Raw genomic sequence first — 5,882 nt, 5'->3', positions numbered from 1 at the left:
CCTAGGGACATAATTACCACTTTTCATAGCAAAACCCTTACTTTGACCATGAGATACACAATCCAAACCATCACAGTGATTTTTTCCACAATGCACAGTTCATGTGCATTTCTGTGGTGAGCTGCATGGAGTAGTCCAGCTTTCTTTGAGTTCTCCAGTCCCCCTGTGGAGTACACCTCTTAGGGAGAAAGAAACCCAGTACAAAAAAAGATCTTTTCTGTGTGTCCTTTTAATTTTTGCTCATTGGAGTTCTAACATCTCTTGATTTTCTGAAACTGTTGTTCTCTGTGCAGTACAGGAAAAGAACAACCTGGAAAAACTGACGGGATCACATAATTTTTATACCTGCCCTCAAACTATTCGATGACATTTTTAACTGCATTAATCAAATACAGACAGGTTAAGCATTAGGTTGTTTCTAGCAGTAGTTTAAAATTAAATGTGACAAATTAAAATAGCTAAGCATTCTGTTCTTTAGTGCAATGCATATACTTTGTTATTTATATATTGAGAACTTTGTGTCCTAACATATAAGGATATAGGGAAATTGTGGCTTTAGTTTACATAGGCAACTACATGAATTTTCACCTCCCCCCACCCTCAACTATCAGAATATAATATCCCAACATCTATTCTAAAACCTCCAAAGCACTCTACAGGTAAAGGAAAATAAAAGCAAAAAAGAAAGATTATCTATAATCTTTTGTGATATGATACAAAAGAGCGTAGTGTTTGTATGAACTGAATTAATCTTAATATAAGTGAACTCCACTGGTTACAAGTCAGGCTGCCAATGTCACAGTCAGTAGTTCAAAACTACTAGTAGTTCCGAGGGAAAAAGAGGAGACTTTCTGCTCCTATAAACATTTGCAGCCTCAGAAAGCCTATACAAGGTGGCTAGGAGTCTGAACCAACATCACATCATATAACCGCCATCACCACCACTCATCTGCCATCACTCATCTGTCAGTTTGTCATACTGTAGTGCCTTGTGAGTTACTATGATTCTGGAACCTATGCCACCAGTATTTTAAATATCAGCAGGGCCTCCTATGGTGGACAGGTTTCAAATGATTTTCAAGATGAAGACAGACTAGGAAGAAGGGGAGACAGTCTACTTCCTAATATGTAGTCACTGAAAATCTTATGAATAGCAGTGAAACACTGTTAGATATAGTGCCAGAAAATTAGCCCCTTAGGTTGGAAGACACTAAAATATGACTGAGAAAGAGCTGCCTCCTCAAAGTAGAGTTGGCCATGATAACACGAATGGTATAATGTTCTCAAGACCTTCATTTACTGATGGGGCACAACTCAAAATGATAGAAATGGATGTAAGCATACATTAATAATCAGAACATTGAACATATGAAGTATGAATCCAGGAAAATTGGAAATTGTCAAAAATGAAATGGAACGCATACACATCTATATCTTATGCATTAATGAGCTAAAATGGACTGGTATTGGCCATTTTGAATCTGACAATCACATGGTTTACTATGCGAGGAGTGACAAATTGAAGAGGAATGGTGTTGCATTCATTGTCAAAAAGAATATATCTAGATTACTCATGAGGTACAATGCTATATGTGATAGGATAATATCCATGTGCCTACAGGGAAGCCCAGTTAATACTACTATTATTCTAATTTATGAACCAACCACTAAAGCCAGTGAGGATGAGATAGAAAAATTCTACCAACTTCTTCAATCTGAAATTGATCAAACATGCAATCAAGATGTATTGCTCATTATTGGTGATTGGAATGCAAAGGCTTGGAGCAAAGAGGAAGGACCAGTAGTTGGAAAATATGGCCTTGGTGATAAAAATAATGCTGGACATAGTCATGAAAGAAATTTTCAAGACCAATGATTTGTTCTTTGCAAATTCCTCTTTTAAACGGCATAAAATACACATGGATCTCACCAAATGGGATACACAGAAATAAAATTGATTACATCTGTCAACAGAGATGGTGCAAAGCTCCACATCATCAGCTAAAACAAGGCCAGGGGCAGATTGTGGAACAGACCATTAATTGCTCATATGCAAAATCAAACTGAAGCTGAAGAAAATGAAAACAAGTCCAGGAGAGACAAAATATGACATTGAATATATCCCACCTGAATTTAGAGATCACCTGAAGATCGGTTTTGATGCATTAGACACTAAACACTGAAGACCAGTAGAGTCATGAGGCAACATGAAGAATATCAACAGAAAGAAAACAAAGAGTAATTAAAAGCCAAAAAAGAAAGGACAAATATGGATGTCAGAAGAAACTCTGAAATTTGCTCTCTGATTAAAAGATGCTAAAGCAAATGGAAGAAATGAGGAGGTAAAAGAGCTGAGCAGAAAAATTCAAAGGTCAGTTTGAGTAGACAAAGCCAAATATCATAAATGAAATGTGCAAAGACCTGGAGTTAAAAAACCAAAAGGGAAGAATGCATTCAACATTTCTTAAGCCGAGGGAACTGAAGGAAAATTTCAAGCCTCAAATTGCATTGTTGAAGGATTCTATGGACAAAATTTTTGAAAGGTTCAGAAAGCATCAAAAACAGATGGAAGGAGTGCACAGTCACTGTACCAAAAGAAAATTGTTAATGTTCAACCATTGCAAGAGGTAGCATGTGATCAAGAGCCAATGATCCTGAAGGAAGAAGTTCAAGGTGCAAAGAAGGATTGACAAAGAACCAGCCACCAGAAATTGATGGAATACAAATTGAAATCTTTCAACAAAGTGAAGCTGCACTCCAGGCAATCACTCATCTATGCCAAGAAATTTGAAAGACAACTACCTTGCCAATTGATTGGAAGAGATCCATATTTGTGCACATTCCAAAGAGAGGTGACCCAATGGAATGCAGAAATCATAGGACAATGTCTTTGATAGCCCATGAAAGTAAAGTTTTACTAAAGGTAATACAGAAATGGCTACAAGCATACATTGACAGAGAATTTCCAGAGGTTCAAGCCAGATTCAGAAGAAGAAATGGGACGAAGGATATCATTGCTGATGTCTGTTGGATCTTAGCTGAAAGCACAGAATACCAGAAAGATATTTACCTGTGCTTTATTGACTACGCAAAAGGTTTTCGATTGTGTAGATCATGACAAGTTATGGACAACTTTGCAAAGCACAAGTATTCCAGAGCATTTAATTGTGTTCATGAGGAATTTTGTTCACTGTACATAGACCAAGAGGCAGTTATTTGAACAAAACAAGGAAACACCAAATGGTTTAAAATTAGGAAAGATGTGCTACAGGTTTGTATTCTTTCACCATATTTACTCAATCTGTATGTTGATCAAATATCTGAAAAACAGGGTTACATGATGAAAATCTTGGCATCAGGATTGGATTAATACTCATTAACAGCCTGCGATGTGCACATGATATAACCTAGCCTGCTGAAAGTGAAGAAAACTTAAAATATTTACTGATGAAGATCAAAGACCACAGCCTTCAGTATTGATTACATCTTAATGTAAAGAAAACAAAACCCTCACCACTGGACCAATAAACAACATTCTTACCAATGGAGAACAGATTGAAGTTGTGAAAGTTTTAATTTTTCTTGGATCAATCATCAATCATGAAGGCAATAGTCAAGAAATAAAACCACATATTGCCTTAGTCAAATCTGCGGCACAAGACCTCTTTATAGTGTTGAAGAACGAAGCTGTCAACATGAGGACTAAGGTGCATGACCCAAGCCACAGTATTTTCAATAACTTCACATTCATGCAGAAGTTGGAAAGAGAATAAGGAAGACTGTAAAAGGATTGATGCATTTGAGTTACAGTACTGGAGAAGAATATTGAAAGTACCATGGACTGACAAAAGAACAAATAGATCTGTGTTGGAGGAAATAGAGTTAGAGTGTTCCTTGGAAGCCAGGATGGCCATACCTTATCTCCAATAATTTGGGCATATTGTCAGGTGGCATCAGTCCCTGGAGAAGGATAGCATGTTTAGTAAGGTGGAGGATCAGAGAAAATGAGGAAGAGCCCCAGTGAGATGGAGTGGCAGAATGATAGCATCAGTGGGCTGAAATATATCAATGATTGTGAGTTTGGCCCATGACTGGGCAATGCTTCATTTTGTTATGCATAGGGTTGCTATGAGTCAGTACTGACTGGGTGGCAGCTAGCATCAACAGCAATCCACCAACATGTATTGTATTGGCAGGCTTCTAGAAATACACTAAGAATATCTGCTTTTAAGAGGGGCAGTATAAGCACTTGAATGCAAGGTCATTTGAATCACAAAGTTGGTGGTTCAAACTAACCATTGTTCTTTTAAAACCTTATGCAGGGTTGCTATGAGTCAGAACCAACTGGCTATGCTAACAACAACAGCAACAATAATGTAATGGAAGCATCCGTTAATAAATGACTTAATGCATTGGGCCTAATGCATTGGCACTGATTGTTCTTTTTTGGGGGTCCATGGAACTTTTAATATGCATCAATTCTTCTACAGTATTCTTTATTCAAACTTTCACATGCATGTGAGTTTATTGAAAATACCATGGTTTGGGTCAGTCACTCCTTATTCTTCTAACAAACATCTTTGCTCTTGAGCACTTTAAAGTGGTCTTGGGCAGCAATTTTGCCTAATGCAATACATTGTTTGTTTTCTTGACTGCTGCTTCTATGAGTGTTGGTAGTTGATCCAAGTAAATTGAAGTTTTGATGATTTCAATCTTTTCTCTATTTATCTTGATGCTATTTATTGGTCCAGTGGTGATGACCTTGTTTCCCTAACATTGAGGTGCAATCTATACTAACAGCTGTGGTTTTTTATTTTTATCAGTAAGAATTTTGAGTCTGCTTTGTTTTCTGAAAACTTGGTTGCATCATCTGCATATAGCATGTTATTAATGAATCTTTAACCAACTTGACGGCATTTTTTTTCTTCATGTAACCCAATTTCTTGAATTATTTTCACAGCGTACAGGTTGAATAAGTATGGTAAGAGTATACCACCCTGACACGTACCTTTCCTAATTTTAAACCAGTGTTCCCTTGGTCTGTTCCAGAAACTGCCTCTTGGCCTATATACAGGATAATCATGAGCACAATCAAGTGTTCCATAATACTCATTCTTTGTAGTGATGTCATGAGCCACACAATCAAAAGCTTTTGCCTAGTCAATAAATCATAGGTAAGCATCTTTCTGGTATTCTTTATTGTCAGCCTAGATGCATCTGACATCAGCAATTGTATCCCTCATTCTACATCCTCTTCAGAAACCAGGTCGAACCTCTGACAATATACTGTTGTAGCCATTTTTTGAATTATCTTTAGCAAAATTTTGTGTGCATGCTATATTAATAATATTGTCCAATGATTGCCACATTCTCTTAGATCACCTTTCTTTGGTATGCACACGAATATGGATCTCTTCTCTCAATTGGCCAGGTAACTGTCTTTCAAATTTCTTGGCATAGATGAGTGAGTATCTCCAGTGCTGTGTCAGTTTATTTGAAGATTTTAATTTGTATTCCATCACTTCACAGAGCCTTGCTCTTTGACAATGCCTTCAGTGCACCTTGGACTTCCTCCTTCAGTACCATTGACTCTTGAACATATGTTCCCTCTTGATATGGTTGAGCATCAGCCATTTCTGTTTGGTACAGTGACTCTGTGCTTTCCTTCCATCTTCTTCTTTTTTTTATTTTTTAAGTTTTCATTGTGAACTGAGTGATAGTTTACATGGGAGAACATCAGCTTTACATCATCGTTTCATTGCAATGATTGCAATCTCTTATGTGCATCAACATTCAACAGTATTTGATTCCATTCCCTGTTTTTTTGTAGTTGTTTTTGGAGGGGAGGAGGGTGGGAAGTACATGTACATAGAAACACTCAG

Source organism: Chrysochloris asiatica, unplaced genomic scaffold (assembly GCF_000296735.1).
Source record: "Chrysochloris asiatica unplaced genomic scaffold, ChrAsi1.0 scaffold00270, whole genome shotgun sequence".
Lineage (NCBI taxonomy): Eukaryota > Metazoa > Chordata > Mammalia > Afrosoricida > Chrysochloridae > Chrysochloris > Chrysochloris asiatica.
The sequence above is the reverse complement of the archived record's forward strand: the minus strand, read 5'-3'. Positions refer to the sequence as shown.